General features: G+C 39.1%; 1 long non-coding RNA gene and 1 pseudogene across 1 annotated transcript in view; both read left to right on the top strand.

The window, feature by feature from the left end:
* LOC149127927 (ribose-5-phosphate isomerase-like) overlaps positions 1-15,493 on the top strand; it is a 423,712-nt pseudogene that overhangs the window by 212,143 nt on the left and 196,076 nt on the right.
* The window catches only part of LOC149127929 (uncharacterized), a 29,263-nt gene continuing 25,646 nt past the window's right edge, over positions 11,877-15,493 (top strand). Inside the window, exon 1 of the long non-coding RNA XR_016230106.1 lies at positions 11,877-12,021. This is a non-coding gene — a long non-coding RNA (uncharacterized LOC149127929). The remainder of the gene's footprint in view (positions 12,022-15,493) is intronic.

Below are 15,493 nucleotides of genomic sequence, written 5' to 3'. Positions count from 1 at the left end.
CACTTGAATATCCATAACTTCCTCAGAGGGTTGCTTAAACAAGAAGCTGGATTTATAGGCTGAGTCCAGTACTTGACTCAGGCATCTGACATGCATATGAGCATATTAACTGCTAAACCAAACACCTGCCCTTCTTATGTACCAAAGGTTCTGTTCATCTCCTTCTACATTTACTGTATTGTGCTGAAGGAGTGAGTTTTCTTTTAACTCGTGTATATTTGTGTGTGTGTGTGTGTAATTTTTCTCAGTTTTAGTAAAGTCTGTATTTTATCAGTAATACAAATAACTACAAAGGGAAATGTGCAATGTAAAATGTTAATTGGTAGCATTTATTGTAATTATTAAAAACAAAAAGAAAAATAGGTCATATAAGAGTTATTAAATAAAGATTGTAACACACCAGAAAATATACCAGATATTTTAAATTACCATTAATAATTTAAATATTCTGAAAATCAAGCAATAGATGCTTTATTTTGTCAAAAATTTTAGAGAAGGTTTATTTCCATGACCTCAATTTAGATTTACATTTAAGAAAAATTTTGAGAGAGTCTCAACTGGACTGAGCTCACATTCAATGGTTTAACTACCCTTCTTCAGGGTAAGGTTTAACTTTCCCTTCTTCAGGGAAAGCAGATAGCTCTACCAACTGGATCCCCACATTACTGGGATGAAAACCATGGCCCATGGTGTCTTTTTTCATTGCACATGCTGGCACACAGTAGGCACATCATAACTGAGGTGTGAAGGAAGATATCGAGTCTGTCCTCCTGCTCAGCCTTCACAGGGCCCTAGTGGCATCTCATCCCATAACTCATGAACTGATGTGCCTCTTTATTGTATGTGTGTCCCTGTGTCACATGTGAGTCTCATTTTCCCATGGAGCTTATTCTGTTTTGTGAGGAAATAACCTTCCCTCCACACTTGCAACTGAGTATGGAAGACTTGGGTGTAAAGCAATTGTGTGAACACATTGCTCATCACACAACCTTTTCTGAGCAGAGTATCAGGGAAGAGGCAAAGCGTGGTTGGATTCAGCAGTGAAAGACACCTCAGCTATCTTTATGAGACTCCAGACTCACTAGAGTTCCTAGAAACCCACCCAGTCCTCATTCACATCCTTGCTCTTTCAAGTGAAGGCCCATTACCTCACCAGTCTAAAGCATGAATTGCAAGATGTAGTACCTCTGTACATAACACTGTCTAATGAAATATTGAGACAAGTCCCAAGGAGTTTCTTTCCCACATAGTTAACTGAGCTTCTTAAAATTCACAGTTTTATTTACAGATAATCCATTTATTATTTAATATGTATAAATTGGGGATTAGCATGTAGTTTTAGTTATGAATTATGTCCTTTTACTAGGCTATGAGCAGAAATTTGGGATTGTCATGGTTGAAAGAAAGCCATAATTGATAACTTGAGTAGCCAGAGGTAGTCACAAAAAGTTAAGAACAGAGATAGCATCATGATAAGGTAAATGATATTTACTCAACTTCATAAAGAAGTCTACTTCAGCTTAGAAATCAAATAATATTAGAAAGGAAAGACTTGACATCATGGGGATAATACTTTTGAGGAAGCAGATAGTAAACAATAAACTTAAAGACAAGACTCAACTTCTCAGGGAGTGATAAGAATGACAGAGAACAAAAACATTCAGGTAGAGTTTGATGTTTGATGTAGTGGAAAATTTTCTCTTCAAATATGGTCACCAATGGAGCCACTGAGGAAGGGATATTTAAACAGTGGAGACACCTGGAGTAAGCTCTTCAGGATAAGGAGAGAATTTGCATAGCCCGGATTTACCCCTGGAGACATGAGTGTGGAGGGTGTGAGTAACAACCAAAGCCATGACTAGAATGCAGTGAGTGATGACAAGAGAGGGGGAGGAAAATATCCCCAGGGTCAAATGCTGAATAGTATTCACAGCTAATTTCTTAGTTATATATTTGTTTTGAATTGACAAAATAATTCTGTATTTTTCTGGAGGTGAATATTACCTTTTTTTTAAAAAAAAAAGATGCTATTTATTTATTTGAGATATAGAATTACAGACAGAAAGAGGTAGAGATACACAGAAGGTATTCTAATGGCTGGTTCACTCCTCAAATGGCAGCAATTGCCAGAGCTGGGCCAATCAGAAGCCAGGGGCCAGGAGTTTCTTCCATTTCTCCCACATAGGCTCGGGGGGCCCAAGAATTGGGCCACCTTCTGCTGCCATCCCAGGCCATAACAGAGAGCTGGATTAGAGGAGGAGCAGCCAGACACAAACTGGTGCCCATATGGAATCCTGGCACCACGGGGGGATGCTTAGCTTACTATGCCACAGTACTGGCCCCTAATACTACCTTCGAAAGTTATGCATGTATTGTACAAAGATTAATTATGCTAATTATCAAATTATCTTTTGATATGGTAAAAATCTATTCTTTTAGCAATTTCATATATACAGTGCATTATCAATTATGGCAAGCAGGGGCCAGCGCTGTGGTGCAGTGTGTTAATGCCCTGGCCTGAAGCCCTGACATCCCATATGGGTGCCAGTTTTAGTCCCGGCTGCTCCACTTCCGATCCAGCTCTCTGCTATGGCCTGGGAAAGCAGTAGAAGATGGCCCAAGTCCTTGGGCCTCTGCACTCACATGGGAGACCTGGAAGAAGCTCCTGGCTCCTGGCTTTGGATCTGCGCAGCTCTGGCAGTTGCAGCCATCTGGGAGTGAACCAGCAGATGCAAGCTCTCTCGCTCTCTCTCTCTCTCTCCCCCTCTCCCTCTGCCCCTCCTTTCTCTGTGTAAATCTTTAAAAAAAATTATGCCAACCAAATGGTTGCATAGATTACTAAAACATATCCCTCCTAACTGAAAATTTGTACTATTTGATCAATCAACACTTTTCCTTTTCCCATCCTGACCCATTCCCTAAGCCTCTGGTAACCACCTTTCTACTCTGTTTCTATGAGATTTTTTTTTTTCAAATTTCACATACACATGAGATAATACAGTATTTGTCTTTGTCTATCCAGCTTATTTCACAATATAATGTATTCTAATTTCACCCATGTGCTGCTCCTCCGCACGCGGAGGAGCCACACCGGACCGGACGCTTGTTGTTCCCCTTTTTTACAAGTCTTTTCTATAGTAAAGTAAGAATAAGCAAACAGCAAACTCCCAAAGCAAGAATGAGTAGAGAGAAATGAGAAAGAACGAAGCAACGAACTTCCCCGCGAACTCTCCAACGCACTCTCCAACCAACCCACACCACCATGCCGTCTCTCTCCTCCTTTATAGTCCTCTCCACCAATCCGTGCTCTGCTACCCACACACTGAGCACGCTCCTCTCCTCCAATCAGGAGCAGGATCAGCTCCCGCAGTTTGTCAAGTTGGTGAGAGGCAGCTGCGTAGAAGTTTACTCCCTTCTCAGCGCCATATTGTGGGAAAGCAGATGCATAGAATAAGTCTTAATTCCAGTAACAGTCTAGTCCGAGTTGCTCCCCACACCATGTTTCCGCAAATGAGAGAATCATTCTCTTTATTAAAGCTGAATACTATTTCATTATCTGTATGCCCAGATACTATTTTATTTATTTGTCTTTTGATGGATACTTAGGTGACTTCCCTATGTTAGTTATTGTTAACTGCTGAAATGAGCAGGGGAGTGAGGATATCACTCCAACATGATGATTTTAGTTCCTTTGTATATATACCGAGGATTATATGGATTATATGGCAGTTCTTTTTTTTTTTTTTTTTTTTTTTTTTGGTCATGGCTTTGTTTTCTACAATGAGTGTCCTAGTTACATTCCCACCAACTGCACAATCTCATTTGATGATCTCTGCTATCCAAGAAATTACTGCTCAGAACAGTAAGGTTTCCACCATGTGTTTTCTTCTAGTAGCTTTATACTTTTGGGTGTTTTATTTAAATATTTCATCCAGTTTTAGTTGATTTTGGTATATGACATTGGAAAGGGGACTAATTTCATTCTTCTACATTTGAATTTCTAGTTTCTCTGAAACTATTTATTGGGAGATTATCTTATTCACATTGTCTGTTCTTGGTACCTCTACCAAAAATCAGTTGACTATCAAATCTTGAACTTTTTCTGGGCTTTCTATTCTATTCTCTTGATCTGTGTATCTGTTTTATGCTGGTATCATACTGTTTTAATTGCAAAAGCTTGATAATATATTTTCAAAGTGAGAAGCGCAATAGCTTCAGTTTTGTTCTTTTGGATAGAAATTATTTTAATTATGAATGATATTTTCTGGTTCCAAAGAAATTTTTGAATTTTTTTCTATTTCTGACTGCTGGTATTTTTATAGGAATTGCACTGAGTATATAGATTGCTTTGATCAGATACCTGTTTTAATCATATTACCCCAACTTATGATGAGGTTATTTTTTATTTTATTTGCATCTTCTTCAATTTCTTTCATAATGTTATATAATTTTAGTGTATAAAACATTCACTTATTTGGATAAATTATTTGTTTTTTTTTTAGTTTATCTAATAACTTCTTATTTTCTTTTTTTTTAACTTTTATTTAATGAATAGAAATTTCCAAAGTACGATTTATGGATTACAATGGCTTCCCCCACATACCGTCCCTCCCACCAACAACCCTCCCCTTTCCCACTCCCTCTCCCCTTCCATTGACATCAAGATTCATTTTCAATTTTCTTAATATACAGAAGATCAGCTTAGTATACATTAAGTAAGGATTTCAACAGTTTGCTCCCACACAGAAACATAAAGTGAAAAATAATAGATGATTTTTTTTAAATGATGATGAAATCAGATCAGACCTATTGTCATGTTTAATCCCAGTGAGAGTCAAGTTGGGAGTTGACAATTTTTTTTTTTTTACAGAGGATCAGTTTAGTATACATTAGGTAAAGATTTCAACAGTTTGCACCCCCATAAAAACACAAAGTGAAATATATTGTTTGAGTACTTGTTATAGCATTAAATCTCAATACACAGCACATTAAGGACAGAGATCCTACATGAGGAGTAAGTGCACAGTGACTCCTATTGTTGACTTTACCAATTGACACTCCTGTCTATGGCATCAGTAGTCTCCCTATGCTCCGGTCATGAGTTTCCAAGGCTATGGAAGCCCTCTGAGTTCTCCGATTCTTATCTTGTTTAGACAAGCTCATAGTCAAAGTGGAGGTTCTCTCCTCCCTTCAGAGAAAGGCACCTCCTTCTTTGTAGACCTGTTCTTTCCACTGGGATCTCACTCGAGAGATCTTTAGCCAGAGTGTCTTGGCTTTCCATGCCTGAAATACTCTCATGGGTTTTTCAGCCAGATCCGAATGCCTTTAGGGCTGATTCTGAGGCCAGAGTGCTATTTAGGACATCTGCCATTCTACGAGTCTGCTGAGTATCTCACTTCCCATGTTGGATCACTCTCCCCTTTATTTATTCTATCGGTTAGTGTTAGCAGGTACTAGACATGTTTATGTGCTCCCTTTGACTCTTAGTCCTTTCATTATGATCAATTGTGAACATAAATTGATCACTGGGACTAGTGAGATGGCATTGGTACATGCCACCTTGATGGGATTGAATTGGAATCCCCTGCTATGTTTCTAACTCTACCATTTGGGGCAAGTCAGCTTGAGCATGTCCCAAATTATGCATCTCTTCCCTCTCTTATTCCCACTCTTATGTTTAACAGGGATCACATTTCAGTTAATTTTCAACACTTAAGAATAACTGTGTATTTTTTTTTTTTTTTTTTTTTTTTTTTTTATCTTTTATTTAATGAATATAAATTTCCAAAGTACGACTCATGGGTTACAATGGCTTCCCCCCCATACCGTCCCTCCCACCAACAACCCTCCCCTTTCCCACTCCCTCTCCCCTTCCATTCACATCAAGATTCATTTTCGATTATCTTAATATACAGAAGATCAGCTTAGTATACCTTAAGTAAGTATTTCAACAGTTTGCTCCCACACAGAAACATAAAGTGAAAAATAATAGATGATTTTTTTAAAATGATGATGAAATCAGATCAGACCTATTGTCATGTTTAATCCCAGTGAGAGTCAAGTTGGGAATTGAAAATTTCTTTCTTTTTTTTTTTTTTTTTTTTTTTTTTTTTTTTTACAGAAGATCAGTTTAGTGTACATTAAGTAAAGATTTCAGTCGTTTGCACCCCCATAGAAACACAAAGTGAAATATACTGTTTGAGTACTCGTTATAGCATTAAGCCTCAGTGTACAGCACGTTAAGGACCGAGATCCTACATGAGGAGTAAGTGCACAGTGACTCCTGAATAACTGTGTATTAATTACAGAATTAAACCAGTCATATCAAGTAGAACAGACAAAAAAACTACTAAGAGGGATAATGTATTAAGTTGTTCATTAACAGTCAGGGCTATGCTGATCAAGTCACCATTTCCCATAGTGTCCATTTCAGTTCAGCAGGTTTCCTTTTTGGTGTTGAGTCAGTTGTCACCGATCAGGGAGAACATATGGTATTTGTCCCTTAGGGACTGGCTTATTTCACTCAGCATGATGTGTTCCAGATTCCTCCATTTTGTTGCAAATGACTGGATTTCATTGTTTCTTACTGCGGTATAGTATTCTAAAGAGTACATATCCCATAATTTCTTTATCCAGTCTACCGTTGATGGGCATTTAGGTCGGTTCCAGGTCTTAGCTATTGTGAATTGAGCTGCAATAAACATTAGGCTGCAGACCGCTTTTTTGTTTGCCAATTTAAATTCCTTTGGGTAAATTCCAAGGAGTGGGATGGCTGGGTCGAACGGTAGGGTTATCTTCAGGTTTCTGAGGAATCTCCAGACGGACTTCCATAGTGGCTTGACCAGTTGGCATTCCCACCAACAGTGGGTTAGTGTCCCTTTTTGCCCACACCCTCGCCAGCATCTGTTGTTGGTAGATTTCTGCATGTGAGCCATTCTAACCGGGGTGAGGTGAAACCTCATTGTGGTTTTGATTTGCATTCCCCTGATTGCTAGTGATCTTGAATATTTTTTCATGTGCCTGTTGGCCATTGGGATTTCCTCTTTTGAAAAATGTCTATTGAGGTCCTTGGCCCATCTCTTAAGTGGGTTGTTGGTTTTGTTTTTGTGGAGTTTCTTGATCACTTTGCAGATTCTGGTTATTAAGCCTTTATCTGTTGCATAGTTTGCAAATATTCTTTCCCATTCTGTCGGTTGTCTCTTCACTCTCCTGACTGTTTCTTTTGCAGTACAGAAACTTCTCAATTTGATGCAATCCCAATAGTTGATTTTGGCTTTGACTGCCTGTGCCTCCCGGGTCTTTTCCAGAAATTCTTTGCCTGTGCCAGTATCTTGAAGGGTTTCTCCAATGTTTTCTAGTAACTTGATGGTGTCAGGTCGTAGATTTAGGTCTTTAATCCATGTTGAGTGGATTTTTGTGTAAGGTGTAAGGTAGGGGTCTTGCTTCATGATTCTGCACGTGGAAATCCAATTTTCCCAGCACCATTTATTGAATAGACTTTCCTTATTCCAGGAATTGGTTTTAGATCCTTGATCAAATATAAGTTGGCTGTGGATGTTTGGGTTGATTTCTGGTGTTTCAATTCTGTTCCATTGGTCTATCCATCTGTTTCTGTACCAGTACCATGCTGTTTTGATTACAACTGCCCTGTAGTATGTCCTGAAATCTGGTATTGTGATGCCTCCGGCTTTGTTTTTGTTGTACAACATTGCTTTAGCTATTCGAGGTCTCTTGTGCCTCCATATGAATTTCAGCACCATTTTTTCCAGATCTGAGAAGAAGGTCTTCGGTATCTTGATTGGTATTGCATTGAATCTATAAATTGCTTTTGGGAGAATGGACATTTTGATGATATTGATTCTTCCAATCCATGAGCATGGAAGATTTTTCCATTTCTTGGTATCCTCTTCTATTTCTTTCTTTAAGGTTTTGTAATTTTCATCGTAGAGATCTTGAACGTCTTTGGTTAAGTTTATTCCAAGGTATTTGATTGTTTTTGTAGCTATTGTGAATGGGATTGATCTTAGAAGTTCTTCTTCAGCCATGGCATTGTCTGTGTATACAAAGGCTGTTGATTTTTGTGCATTGATTTTATACCCTGCTACTTTGCCAAAATCTTCTATGAGTTCCAATAGTCTCTCAGTAGAGTTCTTTGGGTCCCCTAAATAAAGAATCATGTCATCTGCAAAGAGGGATAGTTTGAGTTCTTCCTTCCCAATTTGTATCCCTTTAATTTCCTTTTCTTGCCTAATAGCTCTGGCTAGAACCTCCAGAACTATATTGAATAGCAGTGGTGAGAGTGGACATCCCTGTCTGGTACCAGATCTCAGTGGAAATGCTTCCAACTTTTCCCCATTCAATAGGATGTTGGCTGTGGGTTTTTCATAGATTGCTTTGATTGTATTGAGGAATGTGCCTTCCAAACCCAGTTTGCTTAGAGTTTTCATCATGAACGGGTGTTGTATTTTATCAAATGCTTTCTCGGCATCTATTGAGATAATCATATGATTTTTCTTCTGCAGTCTGTTAATGTGGTGTATCACATTGATTGTCTTGCGCACATTAAACCATCCCTGCATACCAGGGATAAATCCCACTTGGTCTGCGTGGATGATCTTTCTGATGTGTTGTTGCATTCTATTGGTGAGAATTTTATTGAGGATTTTTGCATCTATGTTCATCAGGGATATTGGTCTGTAATTCTCTTTCAGTGCTGCATCTTTTTCCGGATAGGAATTAAGGTGATGCTGGCTTCATAGAAAGAATTTGGGAGGATTCCCTCTTCTTCAATTGTTCTGAATAGTTTGAGAAGAATTGGAGTCAGTTCTTCTTTAAATGTCTGGTAGAATTCAGCAGTGAATCCATCTGGTCCTGGGCTTTTCTTTGTTGGGAGGGCCTTTATGACTGTTTCAATTTCTGTCTCAGTTATGGGTCTGTTTAGGTTTTCGATGTCTTCCTGGTTCAATTTAGGTAGGTTGCATGTGTCCAGGAATCTATCCATTTCTGATAGGTTTCCCTGTTTGCTGGCATACAAGTCCTTGTAGTAATTTCTGATGATTCTTTTTATTTCTGTGGTGTCTGTTGTTACATTTCCTTTTTCATCTCTGATTTTATTGATTTGGGTCTTTTCTCTTCTTTTTTTAGTTAGTTGGGCCAATGGGGTGTCAATTTTGTTTATTTTTTCAAAAAACCAGCTCCTCGTTTGGCTGATTTTTTGTAATGTTTTTCTTGATTCAATCCTGTTGATTTCTTCTCTGATTTTAATTATTTCTCTTCTCCTACTAGATTTGGGTGTGGTTTGCTGTAGGTTTTCTAGATCCCTGAGGTGAATTGAAAGCTCATCTATTTGGTGCCTTTCCAATTTCTTGATGTAGGCACCTATTGATATAAACTTTCCTCTTAACACTGCTTTTGCTGCGTCCCATAGGTTTTGGTATGTTGTGCTGTTATCCTCATTTACTTCCAGAAAGTTTTTGATTTCTCTTTTGATTTCTTCTATGACCCAGTGTTCATTCAGGAACATGTTGTTCAATCTCCATGTGTTTGCGTATGCTCTAGGGATTCCTGAGTTGCTAATTTCCAACTTCATTCCTTTATGGTCTGAGAAGCTGCATGGTATGATTCTAATTCTTTTGAATTTGCTGAGACTTGCTTTATGGCCTAGTATGTGGTCAATCCTAGAGAAGGTTCCATGTACTGCTGAGAAGAATGTAAAATCTTTAGCTGTAGGATGGAAAGTTCTGTATATATCTGTTAGATCCATTTGGGCTATAGTGTCGTTTAAATCTACTGTATCCTTGTTGATCTTCTGTCCTATTGATCTGTCTATTTCTGAGAGTGGAGTATTGAAGTCCCCCAGTACTATTGTATTGGGGTCTAAGTCTCCCTTTAAGTCCCTTAACAAATCTTTTAGATAAACTGGTGCCCTGTAGTTAGGTGCATATACATTGATAATTGTTATATCTTCCTGTTGAATTGATCCCTTAATCATTATGTAGTGTCCCTCTTTGTCTCTCTTAATGGATTTGTGGTAAAGTTTATGTTGTCTGATATTAAGATGGCTATGCCCGCTCTTTTTTCATTTCTGTTGGCATGGTATATCTTTTTCCAGCCTTTCACTTTCAGTCTGTATGGATCTTTCTTGGAAAGATGTGTTTCTTGTAGGCAGCAAATAGATGGGTTTTGTTCCTTAACCCAATCAGCCAATCGGTGTCTTTTAACTGGACAGTTCAGGCCATTCACGTTCAATGTGACTAATGATAAGTGGTAACTTTGCCCTGCCATTTGCCAAAGATAAGTTCTAATATATGCTTTGAATTCCCTGTGATCTTTTGCTGTGAGGTTTCCTTCCTTGGTTTCCTTCCTTTACCTTCTTTCATATTGATGACCGTGTTGCTGTGTTTCTGTGTGTAACACATCTTTAAGCATCTTTTGCAGGGCTGGATGAGTGGCAACAAATTCTTTCAATTTCTGTTTGCTATGACAAGTCTTTATTTCACCTTCATTCACAAATGATAGCTTTGCAGGATATAATATTCTGGGCTGGCAGTTGTTCTCTCTTAGTACCTGGGCTATATCTCGCCATTCCCTCCTAGCTTGTAGAGTTTCTGATGAGAAGTCAGCTGTGAGTCTGATTGGAGATCCTCTGAGAGTAATCTGACGTTTCTCTCTTGCACATTTTAGGATCTTTTCTTTATGTTTCACTGTGGAGAGTTTAATTACAAAGTGTCGTGGTGAGGATCTCTTTTGGTCGTGTTTATTAGGGGTTCTGTGAGCTTCCTGTACTAGGATTTCTCTGTCCTTTTCCAAACCTGGGAAATTTTCTGCTAATATCTCACTAAAAAGGCCTTCTAATCCTTTCTCTCTCTCCATGCCTTCAGGAACTCCTAGAACCCGAATGTTGGGTTTTTTAATAGTATCCTGAAGATTCCCAACAATATGTTTTAGATTTCTAATTTCCTCTTCTTTTCTTTGGTCTGACTGTATCCTTTCCTGTTCTCTCTTCTAAATCCGATATTCTCTCTTCTGCTTCACCCATTCTGTTTGTAAGGCTCTCTATTGTGTTTTTCATTTGATCTATTGAATTCTTCACTTCAGTCACTATCCCAGTTTCCTGTTGTACTAGTTGTTTCGTTTCATTTTGATTCCTCCTTAATATTTCATTTTCATGAGAGAGATTTTCTATCTTGTCCATTAAGGATTTCTGTAGTTCAAGAATTTGTTTTTGAGAACCTCTTAATGTTCTTATCAATTTTTTGAGATCTGCTTTTTGCATTTCTTCTATCTCATCATCCTCATAATCTTGAATTGGGGTGTCTTTTTCATTTGAGGGCGTCATGGTGATTTCCTTGTTTTTATTATCTCGGTTTTTGCGTTTGTTATTTGGCATATTGGAGATTTTTGGTTTCTTCACTGTGGTGCTTTTTCTTGTTATACTATGACTCTAGATTAAGTGGACTATCTGTTTTTGATGGAGCCTTAGGGCTTGAGATGGGTGTGGCCTGAGAGCTCTGTTTGGTGTGCCAAAGGTGACACTCCCAGGTTTGGTGTGGTAAACCTCTCTCTCTCTCTCTCTCTCTCTCTCTTTCTTTTTTTTGATTCAAAAGGGAAGTAATTCTGCACAGCTGAACGAAGTTGGAGGTAGTTTGCAGGCAAATGATATACCCACAGGAGCCAGAGATCGGAAGCTCTTTCCCAAGGACCACACAGGGAATCTGTTCGGCCCTCAGAGTGGGCTCAAATTCTCCTTCAGTCTCCCACTGGGTTGCCAAAGTTATGGAATTGTAGCGTCTCTGGAGAGTGCTCACGTGAATTCCGTGAGTTCTCTCCCCCACCATCTCTTTTTTCACAGTCTCAGTTCAGTAGCACCACAAATTTACTAGGTTCTAATCTCCTGTTAATTCGCCCCGCCCAGAGTCAGGTTTTTCTGCTAGGCTCAGGGCCGGTGCAGACCTGAGGTCGCTCTGCTTATGACGTATGTCCAAGATGGTGCCTGCTCTTTGTCTTGCTCGCCCTTGAGAGGTGAGCAGAGAGAAACCCTTGTCTGTACCAGTCACCTTTTTTTTTCTCTCTCTTCCAGTTAGCCTGGTGAACTTCCCCTCCCCCCGGGGGTCGTTCCCTCTAGTCTCCTCTCTCCGCTTGCCTGCCGGTGTCTCGGGCTATTGAGGTTCGGCTCACCTCGCGTTCCAGCGCTGGTGTGTTGAGTCTGCCGCTGGTGTCCCGAACTGTGGGCTCCCATGCTCTCCACGCAGGTCCGCTGTGAATCACGCGTTCTGGAAGAGTTTCTTCTGCTGTTTCCTCCCCTACTCTTCCTTGAACCTGCAGTATCTCCACTTTTATTAAACTATCTCTCCCCGGACTATCAGTGTGCTCCCTTCCTATTCTGCCATCTTGCCTCCTCTCCGATTTAGTGAAACTTTATTTGTGGCCTAATTATCTGTCCTGGAAAATGTTCCATGTGCTGATGAGAAGAATGTATATTCTGTAGTTGTAGTGTGAAATGTCCTATAAATATCTGTTCATTCATTTGTTTGATAGAATGTTTCAACTCCAATATACATTTATTAAATTTCTGTCTGGATAATATTTTTATCCATTTATGAGATTGGGATGTTGAGGTCTCCCAATATTATTGTATTGGAGTCTATTTCTATTAGGTCTAATAGTATTTTCTGTATATATCTGGATGCTCTTGTATTGGGTGCATATATATTTATGATAGTTACATCTTCTTGCTGAATTGAACATTTTATTAAAACAAATGTCCTTCATTATCTCTTTTTTTTTTCAAAGTGGTAAGATTTTATTAGGGATATAGCATCCTCCAGAATTGAAGGCACAGGGAGAGTGCCCAGTCATTCGGACTGGGAGAGGGCAAAGTTACATGGTTGAATGGAGAGAATACACCTGGGAAGGCTAGGTGGGCTGCTCAGCAGAGAGGCAGAAGGGTGAATGCCTCTTAATTTCTTTTTATGCCTTTTAATTTAATATTTGTTTTATCTGATACAAGGATAGCCACTCTGGCTAGTATTTTGGTTTCCATTGGCCTGGTATGTTTTTCTAGCCCTTCACTAAATTTCAGTCTGTGTATGTATTTGTTTCTGAAGTGAGTTTGTAATAGACAAAACATAGCAGGGTTTTTTTTTTTATCTATTCGTGCAACCTAAGTCTTTTGGTTGGAGAACATATTCCACTTAAATTCAAGGTTAGTATTGATAGGTAAGAACTAAGATCTGGCATTTGGTTGACTAGATGCTGCTTATATATGGTCTGTTAGTGAATTTGGTGGTGTTGTGTGTTTTCATACTGTTTACTTCTAATGCAAGATGTCCTTACCTTTTGGATTTCTTGTAAGTCTGGTCTGGTGGTGGTGAATACTCTGAGCTTTCACTTATCTGTAAAAGACCTTATTTCTCCTTTACTTTTAAATGATAGCTTCACTATATAAAGTGTTCTTAGTTGGAAGTTTTTTTTTTCTTTTAAGACCTTGATATCATCCTGCTCTTTTCTTGCAAGAAAGAAGAGAGAATCTGATGTTAATTTCATTGGTTTTCTTTTATATGTAACTTTTCTTCTCTTATTCTCTTTAGAATTCTCTCCATGTCTTAAATTTTTGACAATTTCATTACAAGATGTCTTGGATAAGGTCTTTTTTGGGTAAATTTGTGCAAGGTCCTTTGCACTTCTTGTATCTGGATATCCACATCTCTTTCATGAACTGGAACATTTTCAGCTATTATTTCAATTAGGAGGTTCTCAATGCTCCATTTCCTTTTCTTCTCCTTCAGAAATACCTATAATATGAATATTTGGTCATTTATTGGTATCCCATATTTCACATAGACTTTCCTAGTTCTTTTAAATTCTTTTCTTTTTCTTTTTGTCAGATTGGAGAGTTTCAGAAGCCTTGTCCTCAAGGTCAGAAATTCTTTGCTCCTCTTGGTCTATTCTGCTGTTAAAGCTCTCAGTCATTCCCTTTACTTCACTAGAGATTTCATCGCCAAAACTTACTTGGTTCTTGATGATTTCTATTTCCTCAGCAGTATTTTCATTCATGTCACTCACTTATTTCATTTCTTTGATCCATCTATATTCTCTTACATCACATTTAGTTTCCTTACAATTGTTATTTTAAATTCTCTATCTGGCATTTCATAGATTTCCTTCAGTTTAGGGATTTATTTGTTTTCTTTTGGAGGCATCATGCACCCTTGTTTCTTCATGTCTCTTGTGTTCCTACATTGATATCAGTGTATCTGGTGTGCTTATACTTTCTTCTTTGAGGAATAGATTTTATTGGGAAAGTGTTTATAGTTTGCCTGGAATGCACAATGTCACTTGGTTGGTTGTCCTGTCTTTGGTTCTAAGTGAGTCCAGAAATGTGGCCTGTAAGTGATGTCTTTTGTCTTTGTGTCAGTTATATCTTCAACTGACATAGGATCTAGTCTGCTGCAGTTCATAGGGACGAAAGCATGGGTTAGAGAGGAATATCTTCAGTCCACAGAGAGTTCAGTGTCAGTCTCCCTTGGGATTGTGAAAGCCAGGCCTTGTTCCTGGTGCTTAAGGAGAAAGAGGTGGCTTTCTTCTTGTCCCACTGGCATGTCTGAAAGCTCCAGTGGCTTGTGGCACCAATTGCTATGATTTTATGTCTGTGTGTGATATGGATGGGCTCTTTCTCAAGTCCTGCTAGGGCAGTCCAACTGGTCTTGTGGCTTATAATAACAACATCCCTAGTCTTGAGATGAGGGGGATGTGAACTGAACCATGCTCCAGGCCTACGGGGTGACTACAAGGTATACAGGAGATTTGTGCTGGAGGGTATGAGTTCAGACAGACGGAATATGGGTAGGTTATTTCATAGTTCCAGTGAGTAAATTCCGGTGAAATTGAGAAGTTTAAAACTAAGTACAGTTACAGTCATGGAGCTGCAGAGTACAGTGTAGTCATTTCCCAGATCTCCCAGGGTGGAATTGTATTTTTATGTGAGGTTTTTGGTGTTAGCATTGAGAAGCTAATGGCTCATGTGGAGTAAGCACAGCTCTAAAGCTAATGCCCAAAACTCCCATAGTTGCAGGATGTGGGGAATCTGTGCTTTGTCCCACAAGTTGCCCTGATTCTGACTCTGATTCTTACAGGAATGCAACAGAGGCCCCACTACATGTCTTTTCACTGCCAAGTTTGGTGCTCTGCCAGGATGGGGAGGGGAGAGAAGCAATGTGGCTTCCCCTTTCAAAGTTCTGCAGTTGCTCGGACACCAGTCATCTCTCTAGGCTGAAGTAAAAGTTTCTGGGTGACTGTGAAATTCCCTCTCTGCTGAAACTGTTAGTGTTAGTAATTTCTTCCTGCTTTGTTATGATAAGATGGAGGAAGAGGCTCTTAATCCAGCAGCTGGCTGCACTGCATGACAGACAACAACTGAGTTTCTGCCTTCTTTCCTCTTGTCCCACAGAATCTTCATTGTTTTGTCACTACTCCATCAAAACTTCTGCCCCTG

Source organism: Oryctolagus cuniculus, chromosome 2 (genome assembly GCF_051225735.1).
Source record: "Oryctolagus cuniculus isolate XC-2025 breed Fujian yellow rabbit chromosome 2, ASM5122573v1, whole genome shotgun sequence".
In the NCBI taxonomy this organism is placed as follows: Eukaryota; Metazoa; Chordata; class Mammalia; order Lagomorpha; family Leporidae; genus Oryctolagus; species Oryctolagus cuniculus.
Note: the sequence above shows the minus strand (reverse complement) of the source record. Positions and strands in the feature narration are given on the sequence as shown.